At 40.8% G+C, this 27,407-nt stretch overlaps 1 protein-coding gene across 4 annotated transcripts in view; it reads left to right on the top strand.

Annotated features, from left to right (window-relative positions):
• The window catches only part of TNRC6B (trinucleotide repeat containing adaptor 6B), a 256,123-nt gene that overhangs the window by 987 nt on the left and 227,729 nt on the right, over positions 1-27,407 (top strand). The window lies entirely within an intron of this gene.

Raw genomic sequence — 27,407 nt, 5'->3', positions numbered from 1 at the left:
CGCGCCAGCAGGTGTGAGCTGGGGGAGGGCTTCCGGGTGGGCTGGTCGAGTCGGGTTCGCTTCCCGTCGCTGGGGGGCCTCCGGGGCGGCGAGGCGCTCCCTGTCGCGGCGGAGAGCGGGGGCCCCAGCGGAGGCGCGTCGGGCCCCCTGCCTGGCGGGGCGGGTGGTGCAGAGGGAGGCGTCAGGCCTCGGAGCCTCCCGGTCCCTGACGGCGCGGGAGCTGCGTGACAGCGCGAACGCGTTCCCCTGCTTAATCCGGGCCGGGGGTGTGCGGGGGGGGGTGTCGCACCCCTCACCTTAGAGCCCTGCGGCGTGGCCACCTTCGAGAGGCGATTCAGGCTGGCCACGAGGAAATGGGACCAGACGGCACGAGGGGTGTTTCCTGTGTCCTCCCGAGCTGGCTCCCCTTAGCTTCAAACTAGCGGGTTTGTTAGCCATCGGGGGGCCGGGCACGCTAAAGTGGCTGAGGACACCCAGTAACCGTAGCTTCTTGTTAGGTGTCTTAAGTAAGGACCAGCCCATCCTCAGTTCTTTAGGGACAGTGGACTAGTCTCTGTCTTTTAAGATTCCTTGCTTTCTCACGTATCTCTCGGCTGTTTTATTACTCTTCAGCATCTATGCTGGAAATTGTGCGAGGAATAAGACGAATTTCAAGGTGGTCATTTGTATTACAATATAAGCAAAATTATGCAAGACAGAATTGGCCAGAGATATTTCTCCATAGTGAATAAAACGTTATGGGTTGCCTTCCTACCCCTGCCCGGCTACTCCCAGGAGTTAAGCATACAGAAATAAGGTGTATAAACATCTTGCATCTTAGCATCTTGTGAAAGTTTAAGAATAGAGGCTATTTCCTTCATAGTTGTAGGGAATTTCAGTGGAGGATAGCTTCCTGTTGATTTGGAGAGGCATCAGTGATTTCTGCTTTGAAACTATATTTATTGTTTTGGTAGTGTTGTGTAAATGCCTCTTTAAAAGCAGAACTTTTAGCACCCCTGCAGCGTGCTTTGTGGCTGTAGGTAGGTAGTGGGAGGGATATGAATGGAGTAGGTACCTACACTAAGGGATCCAGAACACAAAGCGACTGGCTTGTCCCACTTGGACACAGCGATGATGATAACAGCTGCCTTTATATTTTCTTGGTTCCTGGCTGTTTTTAGGTGCTTGTCCCAAACATCATTATTTGAGCAGAATAGTTTCTGATAGGACTTAAGAAGAAGAAATTACCAAGCTGCTTTTCTAAAGTACCATATACATGCTGTGCCCTTGAAAAAAATTTTTTTCTTCTTCATTAAAATAGAAGCACTTAAAAATGTTTTAAGTCAGAACAATACTATTTGTTCAAATGATGGTAAAAATATTAACCAACATTCACTGCTTTCTAATATGCCAGCCTCTGTATTTTTTTTTTTTTCCTAATCCTTACCTCAGATTTGTCATGTAGGTGACATCACTGTTTTGTGGCTAGGAAAAAGACCATCCAAGAGCTGCACAGCTAGGAACTTGGAGGGATAGGTTTAGTTAGTTTCACATCTGTCTGGTTTCAAAGCCTGCCCTTATTCCATTTTGCCTCCTAATTTATCCTGAGGAAATAAGGCAGAAAGGACTCTGAAAAGTAGGAAAAGAAATGAGAAGTGCCACTGATGGTGAGGCTGCCCATGCCTAACTTAAGACGTCAGTATTAAATTTAATTCATTCTTAGTTTTTAGAAATTAAGAACATTTTTACAAAATTACATCCCAGCTTTGTTTTTATTTCTTCCTTCTTTCATTCTTATAAATATAAATGCATTCAATTCAGAAGGGCAAGGTTTTCGGAGCGCTTTATGCAAATCTTACCCCCAGGACCTTGTTATTGTGATAAATGCCGTGTGCTCATCTAGGGACAAGGCATTGCTCACTTTTGTATCTAGGACAGTGCATGGCACATAGTAGGAACACAGTAAATGTTAGCGGACTAAGGAGCACAGTCAAAAATGTAATGACTTCGGGCTTAACAGTTTTAGTTTAATGGGACAATAAGAAAGTGAATAGTTCATGTGCAAAATGCGTATTCTAGAAAAACGCTGGAATGGAGCCACTCATGGTGTGGAAGGTTGGCTCTGCCAGTTTGCTAAATCTCCCAGTTCTCCTGATCTGTTTGAGCTATGTGCCATTCTGTTTTTCCTTTCACCTCCGGAGTTCTAAAAGAGGAGGCTGTACTGAGTGCTTTCCTTCACTGCTCGAGTTATGCTTTGAACCTTTACAGCCTGGCTCCCAGCCTTCGTGAGGCTTTTTTCCAAGGTTGCCAGTTACCTAATGGTTAAAAGTCCCAGAGCATCTTTCTCGGATTTATCCTGTTATGTCTCCTTGCAGCAGTCAGTCCTTTTGACTACCCCTCCCCCTTTAAAAAATAATAGTCACATTAGCTTTTTTTAAATTTTATTTTATTTTAAATTTTATTTTATTTTATTTTTAAAGATTTTATTTATTTGACAGACAGAGCTCACAGGTAGGCAGAGAGGCAGGCAGAGGGTGGGGGGAAGCAGGCTTCCTGCTGAGCAGAGAGCCTGATGTGGGGCTCAATCCCAGGACACTGGGATCATGACCTGAGTTGAAGGCAGAGGTTTAACCCACTGAGCCACCCAGGCGCCCCTCACATTAGCTTTTAATATGTGTACAGTTCTATGAATGTGAACACGTGTATAGGTTCATGTAACCACCACCACAGTCAGGATACAGAGTGGTTCTATCATTCCCTCAAAAAAACGTCCTCATACTATATTCCTTTTGATTCCCCTTCCTCCTGACTTCTATCCTGGAGATAAATAGTCTTAGGCTCCTTTTGCTGTTTGTTATTCTTTAATTTTTCTCTGTCTACTCCTGAAAAATGTTATTTACTTTGGGGACTTAAAACTGTCTATCATGTTTATATCTGCTAACCTCCATATCCATGCCTGATCTCTCTTCTGTACTCCAAAACAACATCAGTATTTACCTGCTGGAATGCACTGTGCCTTCCTACTCAGTATGTTTAAAGTTTTGTTTAACTTTGCCTCCTAAACCAGTTCTTCCATCAGATTTTTCTGTACTTTTTGGAGATGCCATCCGCCTCCCTGCTTGGAACCCTGGAACACTTGGAGGGCCGTATAATAAATTCTCTTATCCCAGACCTGGAATTCTGCTACTTAGCTACAAATATTGGCTCCTACCCCCTTTGCTGCCAAGCTGGCTCTCATTCAGTAGTCTGAGCAGAGCGTAGGTAATTGGAGTCCTTAGAACACCATCAGGTTTGGACCACTTCTCCGGTCAGAAGCCCTTGTGGCTTCCAGTTGCACTGAGGCCTGTTTGGGATTTTATTTTTCATCCTTTGAGGCTTGGTAAGATCTGGCCTCTGCCTCCCTCTCCAACCTTCTCTCATCTCTTTTATGGCCCACCTCCCCCCCACTTTGGATATCCCAGTTACTTGGTTTTTCTTTCAATTCCTTGAATTACCCAAGCCTTTTGCAGGTTTAATTTTTGCACATACCACATACCACTCTCCTGGCTTGGACTGTTCCTCCCCTGCCTCCTCCTTAATCTTCACCCACCTGACTTCAGGGTTCAGATTAAATTGTCACTTCTTCAGAGACACTTTCCTTTATGACCTTCCACCACTCCATCCAGTCTCGGTCAGGTCTTTGAAAAGCTCCTTTTCCTTTTCATAGCTCTCACCACGATTGTGATTCAGGACCATGTCTGTTTTGTTTCCCATGTCTCCAGAGCCGAGCCAAGTATCAGGCGTACAATAAACTGCCAGTAAATATTTGTTGGCTGTGTTATGAGTCTGGATTTTGTTTTTATAATGTATTGCTTTCTTGTAGTTCCTGGTAGCCTTGCCTTCTACCTCCTACCTTCTCTGGGACTTGATCTCACTGTCGGGAGTCTTGCCACACACAAAGCTGAAATTGCTGAAGATGGCACCAAGCCTTTTCTCCTTCCGAAGTGTACCCCTGCCTGGGAGCCCTCTGAGGCGTCCTAGATCTAACCCAGACTGGCTGAGCTTGCTGACTCCGCTGAGCGGTGCACCTTGGTTGTCCAAGTACAGGCTGGGACCAGTGCCTATAGCTGTTACTCTTCACTCACCAACCCCTGCTCTTGATTTCTTCTTCCTCTCTCCACCCAGCCTGTGGCTTCTAAAGACCTTGTCTACTTTCCAGCTGAGCCTGCTCACCCTTTGACATTTGCCAGCCTTTTGACATTGACAACTGCCTCTAGTGTCTTGACCCTCCAGATCGGCCCCGCACTGATCTTCCTGAAACAGCGCTTTTTTACGTATCCTGCCCCCTCCCCAAATCAACCACAGGCACTTAAGGTTGAAAACCTTCCACGGTGTTTCATTGCCTAGAGGGCTTCAACTCCTCAGTTGTTATTCCAGGCACTCTGGACTAGCACTGTCCAGTGACGTGGAATGCGAGCCACAAACATGAGCAACATACGTAGTCATAGATATTCTAGTAGCCACAGTTAAAAAGTAGGGTGAAGTAGATTTTCATAAAATCTTATTTACTTCAGTATATCCAAATTATTTTATGTAAATGTGTAATCAGTAGAAAAAATTACAGAGATGCTTTACAATTTTTTTATGTTAGGTCTTTGAAATTTGGAGTGTATTTTTCACTTCATCTCAATTCAGACTAACTGCTTTTCAAGTGCTCAGTAGCCACCGGCTGCTAATGGCTACCATGTTGGACAGCACAGCTCTGAACCACATACTCAGTATGGTTGGAGCGCTATACCTAGCTCTTCCTAGGTAATTCCAGCCACTAGCCTTTTGATAACTATTCCCTATCTACAACCAGTTCCTCATCCAAATACGGTGACCTTCCTTGCTCGGGAATCCTGAGGTATCCCAAAACTTCACTTCTCACCATTTCCTCTGACCCTTTATCCTTATTTTTGTGTGTGTTGCTGTTTTGCTATAAAGTAAGTACTTAAAATATTTATGCCTTTGCATTGTTATCTGAGATAAAGTTCAAGTATTTTAAAACTGTTATTGAGGGGCGCCTGGGTGGCTCAGTGGGTTAAGCCTCTGCCTTCGGCTCAGGTCATGATCTCAGGGTCTTGGGATCAAGCCTCAAATCGGGCTCTCTACTCAGCAGGGAGCCTGTTTCCCCCTCTCTCTCTGCCTGCCTCTCTGCCTACTTGTGATCTCTCTCTCTTTCTGTTAAATAAAGAAATAAAAATCTTTAAAAAAAAAATCTTAAAAAAAAAAAAAGGCATGGGTACTGACCAATGGAAATAAGCGCCTGACGAATTAGAACTGATGGGAGCTGTGCACAGCCTCTGTGTTCTCATCTGTGTGTGCCTGCTGAATTACAGCTCTCACTGTCCTGAGTTGTGTGTTGTTGGCTTCCCCCATCAGACTGTAAGTTCTTGAAGGCAGGTTTTTGTCCTGCTCATGTTTGCATCCCTTACAGCTCCTGTGCTGACTGTCGTAGGCAGTCCATAAATATTGTAAATAGGGACGCCTGGGTGGCTCAGTTGGTTGAGCGGCTGCTTTCGGCTCGGGTCATGATCCCAGCGTCCTGGGATCGAGTCCCACATCGGGATCCTTGCTTGGCAAGGAGCCTGCTTCTCCCTCTGCCTCTGCCTGCCACTCTGTCTGCCTGTGCTTGCTCTCGCTTCTCTCTCTATGACAAATAAATAAATAAAATCTTTAAAAAAAATTGTAAATAAATGAACAAACGTTACCTTATATTTGTTTTATTTTATGTTTTATATTATATCTTTCCAAATAGAAACTAAAATGTAAGTCATTTCGGTTCAGAGATCATGGATTATTATGGAGGAGTATATGGAATATTTTCTTGATTGTCTTCATAGGAGCATTTCTTCTGAATGAAGATTTGCTTTAAAAAAATAACTGTTGGGGTGTGCTTGGGTGGCTCCATCGGTTAAGCATTCAAGTCTTGATCTCAGGTCATGAGTTCTAGCCCCGAGTTTAAAAAAGTGGGGGGGGCACCTGGGTGGCTCAGTGGGTTAAAGCCTCTGCCTTCAACTCAGGTCATGATCCCAGGGTCCTGGGATCAAGCCCCACATTGGGCTCTCTGCTCAGTGGGGAGCCTGCTTCCTCCTCTCTCTCTCTGCCTCCCCCTCTCCCTACTTGTGATCTGTCTGTCAAATAAATAAATAAACTCTTAAAAAAAAAAAAGATATTAACAAAAAAATAACTGGGCACCTGGCAGGCTCGGTCAGAGGAGCATGCAACACTTGATCTCAGAGTTGTAAGTTTTTTTTTTAAATCTTTTTTTTTTTTTTTTAAGATATTTATCTATTTATTTAACAGACAGAGATCACAAGTAGGCAGAGAAGCAGGCAGAGAGAGAGGAGGAAGCAGGCTCCCAGCTGAGCCGAGAGCCCAATGCAGACCTCAATCCCAGGACCCTGGGATCATGACCTGAGCCGAAGGCAGAGATTTTAACCCACTGAGCCACCCAGGCGCCCTCAGAGTTGTAAGTTTAAGCCCCACTTTGAGTATAGAGATTACTTAAAATATAAATCTTAAAAAAAAAAAAAAATAACAAGTAAGTGTTTTAGGGCACCTGGCTGGCTCAGTCTGTAGAGCATGTGACTCTTGCTCTTGGGGTCCTGCCCCATATTGGGGGCATAGAAATTACTTAAAACGTTTGTTAGTGCCCATTGGTGATGGTTAAAAAGTTGAATAAAGATTAAAAAATGAAAAAAAAAATTAAAAAATGATAACTGTTTAGACATTATTATGGGTTTTCAGGTTGGGTCAGAAATGAATTTTGGCTTTAATTGAATGAGATTTATTTTCTCTTGTGGTTTGTAAACTGTCTCAGAAAGCAGCTTCAAAAGAGCTCCTTGAAATTAATGCATACTCTCCCAGAGTTAGAAACACAGTTGGTTTTGGAAAGGCACCACACTTGGAGTTAAAGTCGTGATTGGTCTGTATGGCAGACATTTGCTTGAGTCCATACCATATTCCAAGTACAGGAATGAATGAAAATTCAAAAACTGTAATAGTATGGAAAAAATGCCCCTTTAACACAGAGATAAAATGATTAATGCTTCCTAAGAAGATTTAATTTTTCTCTGCTCCATTATATCTTACTCATTCCTAGCATGACTGCACTATATCACGTTTCTAGGTCTGTCACTAGATTGTATGTTTCTTTAGCACAGAACTCTTGTATTCATCTCCGCATTCCTAAGCACACACTGTACTGTGCCTGCCATATTGTACCCACTCTGACCTCACTAAACATTTGAGGACCTCAAATAAATTACTTAGCTTTTCAGAACTTCTGTGTTCTCTTTTGTAAGTAGAGAATTGTTGAAGCTGCAAGTATCATCTTTTAAAACTGTGTATCTGTTCTGTATGTTATACTGCAAATGTAAAACACTTACTCAAAAAACAAGTTGTAAATCTGATCATACTTGTCCCTTATTTAAAATTGTTAATGAGTCCCAAAAGCCTTGCCATCCTCCTTTGGAGTATAAACTTCAGGAAAAGAAATAACTGGTCTCTCACGTTCTCTGAATACCCAGTGAAGACCCCGCCTCATTTCCTGTCATTCTCCCCTTTGCTGCCTGAACTCTCACCACATTGACCCTCTTCTGATTCCTGAAATGCATTTTCCTCTTCACTCAAGGTCTTCTCCTTACACTTGCTATTCCCATAGCCTGGAAGCCCCCATAACTGACCTTAGTTGATGCCTCCTCAATCCTCAGAGCTCAGTTTATGTGTCACTTCTTTAGTGACTTCCTAATTATCCCCACCGCAGATTAGATGTGCTCTTTTTTTTTTTTCTTCAAGATTTATTTTTAAGTAACTTCTGCACCCAATGTGGGGCTCAAACTCACAACCCTGAAGTCAAGAGTCATGTGCTTAACCCACTGGAACAGCTAGGCACCCTTAGATGTGCTCCTTTTAAACACTCAGAACACTTAGCAGAATTGTAATGGAATAACGATGTAATTTGTGTAGTTTCTTTGTAGAACATACCTATGTGAGGAAAAATATCTTGTCTGATTTGTTCACATTTGTGTAACCAGTATCTAGTACTGTAAGTTGCACATAGTAGGTGCTCATAAGTATTTTTCAAATGAAGTTAGGAAAGAGAACTAAAAATAGAATTTTTAAAAAGTAGTGATTCCAAAAAAAGTAGTCATTCTAACAGGTTAAATAAATATATGGGGGCAGGGTGGGGCTTCCCTTTTGTCTCCAAGTTCTTTTTTTTTTTAATTTCTAGTTGAAATTGGTAAACATTTGAGAATTACAGAAAGAATATTGTTCTTAAATTTTTTAAGTTGTCTGAAAATCTTATTTTATTTATTTATTTTTAAGATTTTCTTTATTCATTCAACAGAGAGATCACAAGTAGGCAGAGAGGCAGGCAAAGAGAGGGGGAAGCAGGCTCCCTGCTGAGCAGAGAGCCGGATACAGGGCTGGATCCCAGGACTGTGGGATCATGACCTGAGCTGAAGGCAGAGGCTTAACCCACTGAGCCACCCAGGCGCCCCTGAAAAATCTTATTTTAGAGTTTAATGAGTATCCTTTTAATCCTTATTAGTAGAAATGATCAGAATGGTTATTCCTCTTAAAATCTTATGGGGCACCAGGGTGGCTCAGTTGATTGGGCGTCCAACTCTTGCTTTCTGCTCAGGTCATGATCTCAAGGTTGTAGGATTGAGCCCTGCAGGCCGGGGGTGAGGTGGGGTGGGGAGGGGGGGGCTCTGAGAGAGAGATTCCCCTTTTAGTAAAGAGTCTGCTTTTCTCCCTCTCCCTCTGCTTTTGCATGCCCTCTCCCTCCCTCCCTTTCTCTCTCTCTTACTCAAAATAAATAAATCTTTAAAAAAAAAGAAAAGGTAAGGAAAGGAAGAAAAAAAGAAAACTAGGACTACAAGAATGGGATGAGAAGAGATCTTTGCTCCCAAGCAGTGCACAGCCACGTGGGTGAGGCTGACTTGGGCACAGAGGAGTGCCATCTGATGTAATAAAAGCTGTGATAGACATTGCAAGGGATGGGGCAGGAGGGAAGGAAGGTCATCAATACAACTGGAGGTCAAGAAAACCTTTCCAGGGAAGGAAGCACTCCCAGTAAGTCATGGAAGAAAAGGGCACTTCAGACAGTGGGAACAGCCTGTGCAGAGGCACAAAGGAGCACATTTAGCACATGGAGAAGATGGTTAGCACAGTGGTATGCTTTATAAAGCTGGTCTGGGGGTACAGGGCCAACAGCTGACTTAATAGGCTGTGACATGTCAGCCTCAGACTCTTAGGTTATATTGCGTTTCAGTACTAGAAATGATCTTAGAAATAATGATGTGATTCTGTATATTTGAATTCATAAAGGCATTATAATATGCCATTCAGTGTCAAATATACTCAACAAAACAAAACAAAACAGTAGCATTCAAAGAAGATGAGTCATAAACCAGAATGGTTCTTGTCACTGTACATGTAACTATGCTAATGATATCAGGTAGAACTAGAAAGTGGTGACTCATTAAGTTTATCTGTAGGAGCCCAGAGTAAAGGAAGTGACCTCTAGCTTGACTGCCTGAGGTGAGTGCTGATCCGTCTCTCAAGGCCCAGATGCTGAACCAGTGAAAGGGATAAGATCAGAAAGGAGTACCCAGAAGAGCCTCGGGATATGTGTACATTTCTACATCTTGAAGGTTGTTACATATCTATTACTCTCCCATTGGTTCACTGAACTAGCATTGGTTTAATTTGATTCTCAACCAAAATTGAAAAAGGAATGTTTGTCGACTGGAAATCTAGCATATATTCCTTCATTTTACTCCTCTTCGGTTCATCAGCTCTCGGCTCTCTTGTCACTTCACGCCTCCTTTATCAGCCCTGTTACTCTGAAGTAGTGCCTCCTTTCGCTCAACCCACCCATCTCTTGCCATCTCTCTTTCCATAATCACTGAGTTGTTTTTAGTTGCAGTTGTGGGATGACGTTGTTGGCTGACCAGTGTTTCCCAGCTTTGCATGTTCAGATATTTTCCAGAATGAAAAAAAAAAACTACGACGCTCTGATAGTGCTGGGGACACGCAGAAGATGCTAATTGGCCCACTGCACTGTCGGTTGCTACAAATTCTGTGCGTTCATTTATGGACCTAGATTACAAGGGGTGAAGGAGACAGTGGATGGTGGGAGAATGATAGCGGTGAGTTTAGTTTATTTCACTGTGTTTGGAAAGAGGCACGTGGGTGGCTCAGTTGGGTGAGTGTTGGCCTCTTGATTTTGGCTCAGGTCATGATCTGGGGGTTGGAGGAGCCAGCCCTGTGTCAGGCTTTGTGCTCAGTGGGATGTCTGCTCGAGACTGTCTTTCCCTCTCCCTCTCCCCTTCACCCTGCTCTCCCTCTCTTGCTCTAAAATAATGAATAGATAAATCTTTTTTAGAAAGATGTTTGGGAAAGAAAGGAAGGCGACAATGAAAGCAGAACAAGATTGAGAAGACAAATAAGGTGAGATAGAAGACCTATTTAAAGGTGTGTAGCAAGGATCCAGGAATGAAAGAAATACTGAAACTGCTTGAGTGAAGGTAGCAGGTAGTCCATCGGGCAAGGCCAACAGATTCCTTTGAAGGACATGGGTGGGGTAATAATCCTTAAAAGTTACTTGTAGTTCCTCAACTAGAGAAAAGGGAGAAGTTGGGGTTCTTTCTTGGTACCTTGAACTTAAAACAAGTTTATACTGCTCTGACACCCAGCAGAATGGTTTGCACAGAATTTTTTTAAGATTTTATTTATTTATTTGACAGAGACACAGCAAGCGAGTAGCAGGGGGTGTGGGAGAGGTGGGAGCAGGCTCCTTGCTGAGCAGGGAGCTGGATACCAGGCTCGATCCCAGAACCCTGGGACCGTGACCTTAGCCGAAGGCAGATGCTTAACGACTGAGCCACCCAGGTGCCCCTAGGTGTAGACATTCCAAGAGATAAATTCACAGGATGGAAAGAAAATACTAATTGTAACTTTGTAACTTTGAACTTGTTCTAGTTACTAGATCACACTGTATAGTTTATGATAAATGAATGTGTTTAATAATCCTTTAGTGAATAAGACAGGTGACATTGTATTCTTTTCCTAAAACTGTCAATTTATGAAAAGTATGTATTTAAAATATACAATTTTTATAATGCTGTTTTGGCATGTCTTTATTTTAAAAACAATATTGAGAGCCTCAAAAAGTACAAGTAGATTAGGCTTCCTAATTTAGGCCCTATCAATATACCTAGAGAAATGTTTCGAGCATCTGCTAGGTTCTGATGTGGAAGGAAGGAGATTCAAAGTAAGAAGATGAAAACTGAGGCCCTCCAAGGAGCCCAGGTACTTCCCTTCCTGTGAAAATCTGGCAGCTGATGTATCATGCTCCATAGTATCCTCTTCATGAGGAAATCCTTCACCTCTGTGGATGTCTGTCTCTGGAACAACTACTACTACTACTGCTACTACTACTACTACTACTACTACTTCTTCTTCTTCTTCTTCTTCTCCTTCTCCTTCTTCTTCTTCTTCTTCTTTTTTTCTAAAGGATTTTATTTATTTATTTGACAGAGAGAGAGATCACAAGTAGGCAGAGAGGCAGGCAGAGAGATGCGGATGCGGGGCTCCATCCCAGGACCCTGAGATCATGACCTGAGCTGAAGGCAGAGGCTTAACCCACTGAGCCACCCAGGCGCCCCTGTCTCTGGAACTTCTGAATATAGAATTTCTGCACTCAGATGGACCAACAGATTTTAAAATAAATCTCTTCCTGAGTACTCTTTTGTCAGCCTTTTCACTATAAAAGTTTTATATTTTTATACCAACGTATTTAAAATTTATGATGTTTTTATTTTACAGTTTGGCTCTGGCCCTTAAAAGGACACACTATTGATTCCCACTTAAACCACACAGGTGGGTCTGTGGATTGGTGTAAAGAAAGGAGGTCTTTTTACTCCCTCGCACGGGCATTCTTGAAACACAGACCCAGACGGGAAAATACTATTTTTAAAACACCAAGAGAATTAGTGAGAAGGCTCTTTGTAGAAAAAAACAAAAACAAAACAATAGAATGAAAGTGCAAAACACATCACATTTCAAGCCAGTAAGGGCTGGTTTGAAAACTTTAAAAAGGGGACCCTGTGCCCCACACACAGCTTGTGAGTCGGCCTCAGCACATTGTGACACCGCCCTCCGCTTCCTGAACCTGCCAGAGCCCCAGCTCAACACTGATGTTTTGTGTTTGCTTTGGAAGTGGATGCTCTCCAGACTTTTATTTACTGTACTTAAAATGCGTATTTAATGTCATTTTCTCTTGTTTTCCTTTAACCTCTCAAAGACTTGGGAACTGTCATTAAGGGTGCGTTGTTTTTTGTTTTTGTTTTTGTTTTTTTTAAGATTAATTAATCCATTTGACAGATCACAAGTAGGCAGAGAGGCAGGTGGGGGGAGAGCAGGCTCCCTGCTGAGCAGAGAGCCTGATGCAGGGATGCAGGGCTTGATCCCAGGACCTGAGATCATGACCTAAGCTGAAGGCAGAGGCGTAATCCACTGAGCCACCCAGGCGCCTCATTAAGGGTGCTTTTAAGGCAGGTCACTCTGGAGAGGGGCCTCTGCTTCCCCTCCCTTAAAAGTTGTTGACCTTATTGAGTCCATCACTGGTAACCCACCCTCCCAATTCCTGAATCTCAGAATCCTGAAACATTGAATCTTGGAATATTAGCGTATTCTTTAGCTCCTTTCTCTGTGGCTTTGGACGTTGAGTCTCTCCTTTTTTGTTTCCATGCCACCATCCTGACTCTAAGTCATCCTCAGGCTATGGCTAGATTATTAAAATAGCTTCCTGTCAGTTCTGTTCCTGGTTTCTCCCCAAAACACATTCTCTACATGTTACTTTCTTTTCGCAACGTGTGCACTCTTACTCTGTGAAATCCAAACACCCACGTCTGAGCTACCCGCTTTACTGCTTCCAGCCATCAACTGTCACTCCCTGTTTGAATCTTTGCCTTCTCCTATACAGTCTTTTACCTATCTTCTGTATGATTTTCTCCCTTTTTGTCCTCATACTTTACGAAAGTCTATTCCTTTTGTAAAATATCCTCATCCCAGTTTCTGGCTTCCAAACCATATTGCTTCTTACTCTCAGCCTTCTCTAAACCTTTCTTCCTGGAAGCCTTTCTTTATGAAAGCCTTCTTTCACTTGGACACAGTTTGTTTTCATCAATATGACTGAGCACATAAACTTTGCTAATTTCATTCATCACGTTTAGTGGCATTTTTGTTGGTTCTTTTTTTGTTGTTGATTTTTACGTATGCAACTAGATCAGTTACAAAGAAAGTCAATTTTACTTTCTAACCCTAGAGTTCTAATTCTTGCCTTACTGTGCTGGCAAGGAGCTCAAGTACCATGCTGAATAGAAGAAGTATGAATGGGATTCTTTGCTTTTCCCCTGGATTTTGGGGGAAAGCATTGTACCATTAAGTGTAATGTTAGCTGTGTTTCTTGTAGTTACTTAGTTACTACTCAGCTGAATACTGGAGGAGGTCCCCTCTCCCTGAGTTCTTTCTCTGTAGCTCTTTCCTCTCCGGTACTGCACACTGCCTTGGCTTTCCCAGAATCTCAGCTGCATCTCCTGAATTAAGGGAGGTCTCTGAGTTCCCCTTGGGTTTCCCCCTCCCTGCTTGGTGGTGGCCTGGCATCCTTCCCTGCAGCAAGCCACGGCAGTTGCAGGCCTCACCTTGTTTGTTTACCATCTCTTAGGGATCATTGCCCTTCCTTGCCTGATGTCCAGTGTTTTGAAAACTGTTGTTCATATATTTCATCCAGTTTTTTAGTTGCAAGGGCACATCTGACCACTGTTAGTCCTTCTTTTCTGAAAGTAGAAGTGTCCTGCCTTTTTATAAAACATCTGAGGAATTATTTAGGAATTGCTTCCAGAGTATGAGATCCTCCTTGGAATTTCCGCAGGGGGAGATCTTCATTCTTTTAGGGTGGATTTGATTTTGGGGAGCAACCAAGAACCATTTTTCAGATCTGGTTAAATGATTTGTCTGAGCAGTACTATTTTGGGTCCAAAATTAGGTCAAAGTAATGAGGCAGATTTCCTTGTGTGATTTGTAAACCAGTTTGGATGCAAAATAGGAATTGCACAATATTATCAGTGATGTCAACCTGATTGAGATAAAGACCTATAAAACTTCTTAGAAGTATGTTTCTTGAAAAATAACTTCCTTTCAAATGTTTCTGTATATTGATTAGTATATATTTAATATCAGTTTATATTTACAACGTGGACTTAATTTCTTCTTAGTAAGCTTTCTTAAATTGTTTTTGTATGATACTCTATCTCCCACTTGATTATGAACTCTCTGACCTCTGGATACTTATGAATATTGTCTCACTAGGCTGTACTCAACTGTGGAAGCTCCCTAAATCAGAGTAGTTACTAGTTAACTGTAGTTAACTAAGAGTTAACTAATTTGTAAGGAAACTAAGATCACCTTGTCAAGATACATTGCATAGTATAAAGGATGTAAAATGGGGTTTTGATACTTGCATAGCATTATTAATATTTTCATAACTTAAATCTGAAGTTATTCCTATAAGATACAGAGTTCCAGTAGCATGAGCACATACCGCTCTATCTTTCTTAAGTGGTAGGAATTATGTGAATGACCTAGTTCAAAGAGATGCCTTGAATCTGGATCTGTTACATAATTAACCAAGGACTACCCTTAAAACCTTCTAGACTGGCATATATGCTACATTTTGGGCAGCCTTCATCACTATGTAGAACTCTTTTCCCACGGTCTTTGTTTTCTGAAGGTCCTGTTAGTCCTACCACCAACTCCCACTAGAAAATAAGGGGTTTTAAAAAAATATTCTTAATGGATTAAGTTCTTAGATTTTGACTTTCAACATTAATTTTCTTTAATTTCCTATTTTTAGTTAACAGACTTTATAGCTTTACAGTTCTTTTTTTAGGAAATCTTGTAGTAAAGAGTTTGGTTATTCTTACTTGTTATCCTCTTGGCTTGCTCTTTATCCTTGATATTCTCAAATTTAAATTCTTGTATATGACATGGACTTTTTAATATCCTAATCAACCCTGAGGATTTAAAAAAAATTTTTTTTTAATGTATTTGATGGAGAGACAGACACAGAGAGAACACAAGCAGGGGGAGCAGCAGAGGGAGAGGGAGAAGCAGGCTCTCCACTAAGCAGGGAGGCTAAGGTGGAGCTCGATCCCAGGACCCTAAGATCATGACCTCAGCCAAAGGCAGAGAGTTAACCGCCTGAACCACCCAGGCGCCCCTACCCTGGGGTTTTTAATTTTTAGTTTTAATTAATGTAGAATTCTGCATATTAGCGATGTTCTCATATATACTATTTCTGAGGGTTGTATGTATTTCATGGATAATAAAAACTCAATTTAGTAAATAATAGTGGTATAGATAGCCTCATCCTTCCTCTCTAGGATATAGCAACACCCAGTTTTGCTAATAATGTTGCTTTTGGGAGTGTTTTGAGTGACTTTTCGGTCTTCAGGTTTTTTTGTTTTTAGGGTTTTTTGTTTTGTTTTTGAGTATAACTTTGTGAGAGCTTCCTTTAAACAGAAATAATTGGGGTTCTTCTGTATCCCACACATTCATTAAAAGAGGTTTTCACTGCTTTCATGTCTACCAGTTGTGAAATGAGGTTCCTGTTTGGTTGCATTGTTTCTAGCATTTGTTAGTTGTGCGAGAGTCAGGGAGGGAGGGAGGATTCGTTTATAGTTAAAATTTTTACCAATTTTGTTTTATGTAGATACCATGGTTTAAAATATAGTACTGTATTTATGTTTATTAAAATGTCGATTCTGTCCCTATTTTTCTTGTAAAATTTTCTAAATTACTCTGCACTGTAATTAATTATAGGTTTTTATTAGTATTATGTCTTAGTTCTTGCTTTAATCTGGCTTTACAGTTTTCTTTTCATAATAGAAACCTTTGAATTTTGTAAGCTTTTTAATCATTTGTCACTTAGTCATATATTATAATAGAATTGATACATAACTGGCCAAAAATATATAATTTTCCTTACTTGTAAATGTTCTATTTCTTGACTCTTATTTTGTGTTCTACTGCTTGATAACTACTTGGATTATGTGACTTCGTTTTGCTTTTGATTCTTTTAATGATTTAAGTTGGTACTTGTTCACTTGTAAAATCTGTGCTCCTCTTTGACACTTAAAAAAATCTCATGCCATTTGTTTTGTTTTTTAAACATAGGAAGAAAAAGCATATCGACAGAGGTCTGCTTTTCTAACTTGACTGTCTTTACTCCACTCCGATACCACCCTTCTGGTTTTAATGCTACCTTCAGAGAGGTTGATTTAAAGTAATGTTGATAAGTATAAAATGTTCTAACTGGGGCGCCTGGATGGCACTGTCGGTTGAGTGTCCCGTCCTCGGTTTCAGCTCAGGTCGTGAGATGGAGCCTGTGTTGAGCTTTGCGCTCAGTGGGAACCTGCCTGACCTTTTCTCTCCCTCTCTGTGCACCTCCTACCGCTTTGCTTCTGTGCTCTCTCTCTTTCTCAAGTAAACAAGTTTTTTTTAATGTGCTAATAATGCAGTTATGGGTTTACAGATACGTAAAAAAGATTTTTTAATAGTGGTAGTTTTTAGAAAAGAGAAATTAATTAGTTCAATTATAAGAATGTTTTCAGGAAAAGCTGTATGTTTCAGTGGAGGCTGACAGGACCATTTTAATGAAAAGCCATTTTTAAGTTCGTAGTCCTTTATTGGAAACCATGGGGGCCATCAGTGTTTTAGAATTCAGATTTTTTTTTTTTTTTTTTTTAGAAAGCTAATAAGATGCTTTTACCTTATATTACGTAATGGCCCTGCAGAGTCAGGGGCAGTACTTCGTAGTCAAATACGTTAATATTTCGGCAGCCAAAGCTATGACTGTTCTTACTTTAGTGGGTAGACTATAAATAGTTTCATGTCAGTTCAGGTCAGATATTGCTGCCAATTAAGTTCAGATCAAGTTTTTCTTCTAGGTGAATTATGGAATACTGGTGGTTTTCAGAAGTTTTTGGACTTGGGAATTGTGGCTAAGGGATTTCGGACCAGTATTTTCTTTCTTAGCTCTAATGTTTGGTTACTTGTGTTACCTTTTGAAAATGAAACCTGCTTTCCTTTTTTTTCTCCTACAGGATATGAGATTAAATCTTTTTTCTACGGGCCAGTTCATAGAAATTAGGGCACCTCTAGACAAAGCTTGATCCCTTAGGCGGCTGTCACGGTCACGTGGCACTTCTCCACTTCCCTGTCTTTATGTTAAGAATCTCCTGGTTCCTTTCGCCTTTCTCCTTTCAGAAGTGCTTTGTGGTAATAAATAGTAAGGAAAAAGGATTTAAAATGTGCTGTACTTCACGTAAAAGATATCCTATCTCATGTAATAAGGTTTCAGAAGGAGCAGCAAGCTTTCTCTGAACTGACCTTTCCTCCTATCCACTAATGTGGTAGCTTTAAAAATAAATCTAGAAGAAATCCATGCTTATTCTAAAACAAAAATCCGGTGTTACAAAAGTATAAGTAAAAAGTACAAGCTTTCTCCCATCCTCTGGCATTCCTCACCCAGTCAGTTTTTGACCACTGTTTTATAGCTTTTCTAGGGGTTTGGATCCTTTTTGGTTTGTTTGTTTTATTTTGTTTTTGTTCAGACATTCCAGAGGACAGTTTGGGAAATTCCGATTAGGCATTATAACCCCGCTTGGACTGAGTTTGTGTTCATTATGTGTTAAACTATGGAGATGGCCTTTTCTGTTCTAGCTGGCATGTATAAATTTTATTTCTAGAGCTGTTTGTTCAGGGTGCCTGTGTGGTCAGTTGGTTAAGCATTTGCCTTCGGCTCCGGTCATGATCTCAGGGTCCTGGGATCGAGCCCCACATCAGGCTCCCTGCTCAGCGGGTAGTCTGCTTGCCCTTCTTCCTCTTCCCCTCCATCTGCTTGTGCTCTTTTTCTCAAATAAATAAAGAAATAAAATCTTTAAAAAAAAATAGAGCTGTCTGTTAAAACTGCATCATTATGAAATGTTAATTAAACATGTTTTATTATTAATTGTTCCGAATTGAGAGTATCTGAGTATGACTTATATGTAGAAGTAGAAATAATGACTTACTGATTTACTTAGCAAAAAAATGATTTTTTTAAAGTAAAAAATCATACATAATGTTTGACAGTGCACAGTTAATTTTAAAGAGCACTTTTAAGTGGGGTGTGAGCTCTTTTGCCAAGTCAGTGGTTCTCAAGGTAAGCATATGGGCAGTGGGATGCAGATGTGGTCCCACTGATTAGTCCCAAGAATACTACTCAAATTGTTTATTAATGTATTAAGCACATTTTGGGTTTTTGTTGTTGTTTTGTTAGAGAGAGAGAGAGAGAGTGTGTGTGTGTGTGTGTGTGCGCACTGCAGAGGGAGAGGGGGAAAAAGAATCTTTTTTTTTTTTAAAGATTTTATTTATTTGACAAACAGAGATGACAGGTAGGCAGAGAGGCAGGCAGAGAGAGAGGAGGAAGCAGACTCCCCGCCAAGCAGAGAGCCAGATGCGGGGCTGGATCCCAGGACCCTGGGATCATGACCTGAGCTGAAATCAGAGACTTTAACCCACTGAGCCACCCAGGTGCCCCAGGGAGAAAGAATCTTAAGCAGACTCCATGCTGGGCCTCAGTCTCACAACCCAGAGATCATGACCTGAGCCACAATCAAGAGTCAAAGATGCTTCACTGACTGAGCCATGCAGGCACCCCAAATGGCTTATGTTTTTAAAGCCAGGATAAATATAAAAGCATAATGCCTCTTAACATGAATGTCCTCCTGGGGAAAGTGTAAATTTGTGTTTTATATGGAATCCAGATTTTTTTTTAAAGATCTCATTGAGTAATCTCTACACCCACCATGTGGCCCGAACTCAGAACCCCAAGATCAAGAGTCACAAGGTCCACCAACCAAGCAGCCAGGCACCCTGGTATCCAGATTTTTTATTCTTTAGTTCAACTAAGGTTGATTTACTACTAATACTATGTGAAGAACTGCCTTAGTAGAGAGAGAATGTTGGGGATATTTCCAGGGGACTGTCCAGAGATGGCTAGAAAAAAAAGCTGAGAACCACTTTTCTAAGTCATAATGAGGCTGTCAGATGTACCTTTTTAAATGAGGGTAAGTATTGGCCGAAATGTATTCAGCTGAAGGACGTGCAGTCTCAAATTGCTTGGTCCTGATTCCTAACTAGAACTTCCCCCACCATACCCCATCTCATCCCTGCCTACCACACACACATAGGGGCTGGGTTTTTTTCCAGTCCTTGTACCTGGCACCATATATGTGGAACAGAGGAAATAAGTAGTCGTGCATGTTCCAGGTGGCCTGTTTGCCCGCTTAGAGCTTTCAGATTTGTTTTTGCAGAGTGTGTATAGCCTGTTTCTCTTGTTGTTGTTTTTTAAAGACTTTATTTATTCATTTGAGAGAGAGAGAGCACAAGCAAGGGGAGAGGGAGAAGCAGACTCCCTGCTGAGCTGGGAGCCCAGTGACAACATGGTGCTCTAACCCAGGACCTAAATATCGTGACCTGAGCTGAGGGCAGATGCTTAACCCTCTGAGCCATCCAGGCGCCCCTGTTTGCTGTTGTTGTTAAGTGAAGGTCAGGGACACTGTCTTTGTCATCTCCTCCTGCAACCTTGTTAGGATTCAGTGTGCTACATTGAACAGGAGCTTCTCTGACGTTGCTGGGAATTGTGGGAGCTAGAGATTTCCAAGGACTTTATGGCAAAGCTTTGGCTGGTGGAATGTTAAGAATCTAGGGCCTCTTTCCTTTTAGTGGTATTTTGGAGGTACTGGAAACACACACAAGGCTTTGACATTACAAAGTTAATGAAGTGAAAAATGCTGGTTGATGAAAGGAAACTTGACTATAAAATGTAGTAGAAATAAAATTACTATTAAGTGAGACCAACATATAATAATAAGCAAAGGTTTGCTGTAAAGTCAGACAAAAGTAATCCCAAGTACTAAAAAGCCAATTAGCAAGTTGAAGAATAAAAAATATCAAATTTTAAAATAGACCTGATTATTTTAGGCAGTTAGGTATAACTTAGAGGAGTAACATAAATTCTCTTTTGAGAATTTATGGTAGGAAATGGTAAATAATTCAAGCTAATAATTTAAGAGTAAATAAAGGATTTAAATATGGAGAAACTTTTTCTTTAGAGTATTTGAAACCAGTATATTTGAAGATGATGAAATATTTGTTATTGTAAATTTCAAAAAAGATGTTAATGCATTAAAATATGCTTTGTAGATAATGCAGGTTCTACATTTTATGTGTATCATTAAGCTATTCAGATTTTCTATTTTGTCTTATATTAATTTTGGTAATTTATATCTTTCAAGGAATTTTCCTATTTCATCATAGTTGTATATTGCCATAAAGCTCTCAATAACATTTTTTTTAAAGATTTATTAATTTATTTATTTGACAGACAGAGATCACAAGTAGGCAGAGAGGCAGGCAGAGAGAGAGGGGGAAGCAGGTTCCCTGCTGAGCAGAGAGCCTGATGAGGGGCTCGATCCCAGGACCCTGAGATCATGATCTGAGCTGAAGGCAGAGGCTTTAACCCACTGAGCCACCCAGGTGCCCCTGTCTATAACATTTTTTAATTATTAATGCCCATAGGATTTTTTTTAAAGGATTTTATTTATTTATTTGACAGAGAGAGATCACAAGTAGGCAGAGAGGCAGGCAGAGAGAGAGGAGGAAGCAGGCTCCCTGCTGAGCAGAGAGCCCGATGCGGGACTCGATCCCAGGACCCTGAGGTCATGACCTGAGCCGAAGGCATCGGCTTAACCCACTGAGCCACCCAGGCGCCCAATGCCCAAAGGATTTGGAGTAGAATGTCCTTTCCTTCATTTCTGATATTGATAATTTATATTTTCTTTCTCTTATTCTTTAGCTATAATTTATCAGTTTTATTGATCTTCTCAAAGAGCCAGCTTTGAATTTCATAGATTTTCCCTTTTGTCTCGCTGTTGTTTTCTGTTGTTGATTTTCAGTCTAATCTTTATTGTTTCGTATTACTTGCTTTGGATTTCATTGGTTCTTCTTCTTCTAGCTTCTCAGAGATGGAAACTTGGGTCATTGATTGCCAACCTTTATTGTTTCCTTTTTTTTATTATTTTATTTTTTTTTTAAAGATTTTATTTATTTATTTGACAGACAGAGATCACAAGTAGGCAGAGAGGCAGGCAGAGAGAGAGAGGAGGAAGCAGGCTCCCCACTGAGCAGAGAGCCCGATGCGGGGCTCGATCCCAGAACCCTGGGATCATGACCCGGGCTGAAGGCAGAGGCTTTAACCCACTGAGCCACCCAGGCGCCCTCTTGTTTCCTTTTTTTTAAGATTTTATTTATTGAGAGAGTGAAGGGGAGAGCTAGAGAGAGAGCACAAGCTGAGAAAGGGGCAGAGCGAAAGGGAGACGCAGACTTCCCACTGAGCAGGGAGCCAGACCTGGGGCTGGATTCCAGGACCCTGGGACTGAAGGCAGCTGCTAACCGACTGAGCCACCCAGGTGCCCCCCACTTTTAAAAAAAGTATGTATGTATGTATGTATGTATGTGTTTTAGAGAGCACGCACATACAAGCAGGAGGGGCAGAGGAAGAGGGAGAATCGAAGCAGACTCTGTGCTGAGTGCAGAACCCAACGTTGAGCTGGATCCCAGGACCCCAAGATCACAATCTGAGCCAAACCCAAGAGCTCGCTGCTTAACTGACTCTGCCACCTGGGGACCCCAGATCTTTTTTGTTTTCATAATAGAAACTATTATGCTATAAATTACTGCTATAAATTTCCCTCTATGTCTCACTTATTTTAATATATCATTTTTCAAAATATTTTCTAATTTGGTTTGTGATATCTTCTTTGAACCACGTGTTACATATAAATTTATTTCTAATTAATGTCTAAATATTCCTGGATTTTCCAGATTTTTTTGTTACTAATTTCTGCTTAAAAATTATTTTGTGTTTATAGGATACATGTTATGTGGTTTCAGTATTTTGAGATCTCTTGAGACTTGTTATGATTGTTTCTGTGTATATCTGAAAGGAATGTGTGTTCTGTTGTCCTTGGGTATAGTGTGCTATTAATGTCAATTAAGTAAAGTTGGTTGATAGTGTCATTTAAGTATTATATATCTTTACTGATTTTCTTTCTGTTTATTAATTTTAGAGAGGAGTGTTGACATTTCCAGCTCTAATTGTGGATTTGTTTATTTCCCCTTTCAGTCTAATTCATTTTTACTCCATGTATTTTGAACGCCTATGACTAGATATGTACACATTTAAGACTGTTATGTCTTCTTGGTGAATTGAGTCCTTTACAATTATAAAATGCCTCCTTTTCTCTGTGGTAATATTCCTTGTCTTGAAGTTTACATTAAGTGAGTCTGTTTCCTTTTAACATGGTCATTCCAGCTTTCTTATGGTTAGTGTTTGCATGGTATATCCTTTTCCATCCTTTAATTTTTTTTTTAAGATTTTATTTATTATTTATTTGTGGGAGAGAGAACATACAAGCAGCAGGTAGAGGGTGTGGGAGGGGCAGAGAAGGAGGGGCAAGCAGACTCCCCACTGAGCAGGGGAGCCGTATGTGGGGCTCAGTCCCAGGACCCTGGGATCATGACCTAGGGCTAAGGCAGATGCTTAACCAACTGAGCCACCCAGGCGCCCCCATCCTTTAATTCTTAACCTATGTATGTCTTTTTTTTTCTTTTTTCTTTTAAGTACCCACCATGGAGTCCAATGCAGGCCTTGAGCTCATGACTCATGATTCTGAGATCGAGAGTCAGACACTTAACTGACTGAGCCACCCGGTTGCCCCTGTCTTTTTTTCTTAAGTGAGTTTCTTTTAGATAGCAGATAGGTCATATGTTATTATTTTAATCCTGTCTTACCATCTTTGCTTCTTATTTGAAGTATTTAGACCATTTACATTTATTTGTAATATGGTTGGGTTTAAGTCTGCCATTTTGCTATTTGTTTTCTATTTAGCCCATCTCTTTTTGTTTATTCTTTCTTTTGTTCCTAGCTTATTTTTTATTACTTTTTTATTATTCTGTTTCTTCTCCTGGTCTATTAGCTATTTTAAATCTTTGCTTCATTTTTATAATAGCCACTCTAGAGTTTGAAATATGCATCTTTGGGATGCCTGGATGGCTCAGTCAGTTAAGCATCTGCCTTTAGCTCAGGTCATGATCCCAGGGTCCTGGGATCGAGTCCTGCATCAGGCTCCTTGCCTGCTTTTCTCTCTGCCTGCTGCTCCCCCTGCTTGTACTCTCTCTCTCAACAAATAAATAAAATCTTAAAAAAAAAAAGTTAAAAAAATAAATTAAGTATGCATCTTTAACTAATACTATCACCTTAAAATAATATGCTGCTTTATTTACAGTGTAAAAACTTTATGGAGTATACTTTCATTTTCCTCAATCTTTGGGCTATTGTTGTCATACCTTTTACATTTGCATATATAATAAACCCCACAGTTCATGTTATTGTTTTTGCTTTTAATGAAAAAAGTTTTTTCTGTTTCCCCACATACTTGCCACCTCTGCTGCCCTTATTTTTTTTTTAAGATTTTTATTTATTTATTTGACAGACCGAGATCACAAGTAGGCAGAGAGGCAGGCAGAGAGAGGAGGAAGCAGGCTCCTCACCGAGCAGAGAGCCCGATGCGGGGCTCAATCCCAGGACACCGAGATCACGACCCAAGCCAAAGGCAGAGGCCTTAACCCACTGAGCCACCCAGGTGCCCCCTCTGTTGCCCTTATTAATAACTTTGCTTAGGTCTAAGTTCCTATATTTATCATTTTTTCATTTTTTAAAGATTTTATTTATGTATTTTGGAGAGAGAGAGTGCCCTCACATGTGTGAGCATGAGTGAGTGGGGTGGGGAGGCAGAGGGAGTGGGAGAAACAGAGTCCCCGTTGCGTAGGAAGTCTGATACGGGGCTCGATCCCAGGACCCTGGGATCATGACCTAAGCCAAAGGCAGATGGTTAACCAACTGAGCCACCGAGGCACCCTTGTATCATTTTTTTCTTTAGCATGAAGACCTCAACATTTCTTTAGAAAAGATCTGCTGGCAATGAATTCTCTCATATTTTGTTTGCTGAAAAAATCTGAGTTTCTCTTTCATTTTTAAACGGTATTTTTGCTGGCTGTCAAATTTTAGATGGACAGTTGCTATTTTTCTGCATTTTTAAGGTGCTTTTCTGTTATCATCTGTCTTGTATTATTTCTAATGGGAAGTCAGATGTTCGTCTTAACACTGTTCCCCTTTGTCTAGTTAGCCTTTTTTCTCTGGCTGCTTTATATGATTTTCTCCCACTGGTTTTCAGCTATTTGATGATGATAGTGTGCCTTGGGTAGTTTTCTTGGAGTACTTGGATCTATGGGCTTAGGCATTTCAACAAATTTGGGAAAGTTTTAGCCATTATTTCTTAAGTATCCTCCCCTCACCCCACACACAGACAGTATACATTTTTGGGGTCTGAAATTATACATAACTTAGATTATTTGATATTATCTTATAGGTCATTGAGACTTTGCCTTTTTTTTCCTTTTTTTTTTTTTTTAAGTTAATAAGTTAATTGATCTTCTTTCCTGTAGTATCTTTTGAGCTGTTAGGTTTAGCCAGTGAAGTTTGTGTTTTTCTTCTCTAGAACTTGTGTTTGATTATTTTTTATATCTTTCTTTTTTTTTTTCTCATTTTGTTGCTTTGCTTTAAGTTTTAAACATATTATAGGGGCATCTGGGTAGCTCAGTGGGTTAAGTCTGCCTTCGGCTCAGGTCATGATCGCAGGGTCCTGGATCTAGCCCCACATCGGGCTCTGTGCTCAGCAGGGAGCCTGCTTCCCCCCCCCCCCGCCTGCTGCTCTGCCTACTTGTGATCTCTCTCTGTCAAATAAATAGATAAAATCTTGAAAAAAAAACCCCACATTTATAGTGTTTTAAAATCATTACCTGCTGATTCTATAATTTTCATCATTTTAAAAAATATTTTATTTCATTTTTAAAAGATTTTATTTATTTACTGGAGAGAGAGAGAGGAGTAAACTCCCCACCAAGCAGAGAGCCCAACGTGGAGCTTGATCCCAGGACCCAAGATCATGACCCAAGCTGAAGGCAGACACCTAACTGACTGAGCCACTCAGGCACCCCAGTTTTCACCATTTTTTAATCTGTTTCTATTGACTAATATTTTTTCTTTTAAATGTGGGTTAAATTTTCCTGCCTCTTTGCATGTGTAGTAATTTTTTATTGAATGCTATGTATTGTCTTACTGCCTTTCTTTAAAGAGGGTCAAGTTTTGTTTTTGCAAACAATTGAGTCTCTTGTGGGTTAGATGGATTTTTTTCTAGGCTAGTTTTTAAGCTCTTAGGGTGGATCTAGAATTGCCTTTATTTTAAGTGTCTCCATTTAGCCCTCTAGTTAGACCTGACATCTAGGGTTTCTGCTGAATGTCTGGAGTATTCCTTGGAGTCTCCACTCTGGCTAGTAGAAGGTCAGATGTCTCCCATCTGGTTATCAGCTCTGGGACTGTTCAATGTCAGGCCCCCTAGTTGTTTCCCCCACCCCCAAACAGGTTGGCTTTGCCAATCTAGAATTTGCAGAATTCTACGCAACAGGTTGGTATAGTGAAACACTCGAGATCCCTATGCAGAATTTTGGAGCGGTTTCTATATGTACTCTGCCCTGGCAGATTCCAGCCTTCCTAGGCTCTCTAAACCCTGAATTCTGTCACCTCAACCTGTTTAGCTCACTGCGCTCTGCTTATGGTCTTTTTCCCAGTGCCACAGTGTAGACAGTACCTCCAAGCAGAGATCCAGAGCCTTATTAGGGCTCATCTTGGGTTCCCTTCTCTGAGGCACCACAGTGCTAACTGTTGTTCAATGCCTAAAACAGTTGTTTCGTGTATTTGCACAATCTTCTTGTCTTTTTTTTTTAAGATTTTATTTATTTATGTGTGAGAGAGAGAGCGAGCGAGAGAGAGAGAGCTCAATGTGAGACTTGATCCCAGGACCCTGGGATTATGACCTGAGCCAAAGGCAGACATTTAATCAGCTGAGCCACCCAGGTGTCCCTATTTTGCACAATTTTTTAGTTGTTTATAATGGAAGGGCAAGTCTGGCGCTAATTGCTTGATCATGGCCTGAGCAGAAGTTGAATGTTTTTATCTTCAATTTATAGATAAGAAACCCAAGGCTACACATGTTTGAGGACATCTTCTCCACATCTCCTCCTGTACGCCTTTCACCAGAGGACAGTCTTTATGTTTGTCTCTTTAAAGCCATATAACTCACGACCAGCCACATTGAACCCTCTCTGTTCTATACCTGGTTTTAGCTAACTTTTTTTGCAAAGGTCCAGATAGTATTTTAGGCTTTGGGTCACATAAGGTCTATATCACAAATTATTCTTTGTTTTCTTTTACAACCTTTTAAGTATGTGAAAGCCGTCCTTGGCTAGTGGCCACACAAAACCAGGCTATGGCCAGATTTGGCCTTTGGGTCATAGTTTACCACTCCGGTTCTAGACAGTGCCTTAGTATCTTTCCTAGGCTCCCACTTGTTCAAAACTCATATATTCCCTACCTTATTCTATAGGGTCTTGCTAACAAGATTTATTCAATTTTGTTTTGAGACAAGCATATCTATCATTGTGTCAGTTTTCCATGAAGAAACTTTGGCATGGAGAGGTTAAGTCCTGGACACACAGTTAGTAAGTGGCGGAATGGAGACTTCTTTAGACTTACATCTGTCTGATTTTAAAGACATTCCCACCTCACCATCCCAAAACATTTGACACTATAGGCTGTACTAACTCTGGGATTAACAGAATAGCTAATTTAGTTAAAAAAATGTCATACTAAGATTTTAGTGGTGAATAATGGCATAATTTTTCTCATTTATGAGAATTACAGAATCATAGGCCTTCAAGGTTGGAAGAAACACTAACTATATCAAGTCCACAGTCTTTCTGAGGTTGGAATCCCTCCAAGAGCATCTTTGTCCGCCATGATGCTTCAGTTAAATATCTCGACTGCCTCTGTGGGCAGCCATTAGTTTCAGTCAAGCCTGTTCTCCACATTAAAGTTCTTCAGATGCTCTCCCTTTCAGTGTTAACCAGATTTTTTCAATGATTTCTCACAGAACCTGGCTTCTGTTCACCTCATGGCCTAGTCTCTCTTCTCTTGATCTTAGTTTATCCATAGCTTCTTAACTCACCACTCAGACAATAATGGAAAGGAATGGACTACTTGTATGCATACCAACATGGTTGACTCTCAGAACCAGGCTAGGTTGAAAGAAGCCAAAGCCAAGAAAGTA

This window comes from Neovison vison, chromosome 12 (assembly GCF_020171115.1).
Source record: "Neovison vison isolate M4711 chromosome 12, ASM_NN_V1, whole genome shotgun sequence".
Classification (NCBI taxonomy): Eukaryota; Metazoa; Chordata; class Mammalia; order Carnivora; family Mustelidae; genus Neogale; species Neogale vison.
Note: the sequence above shows the minus strand (reverse complement) of the source record. Positions and strands in the feature narration are given on the sequence as shown.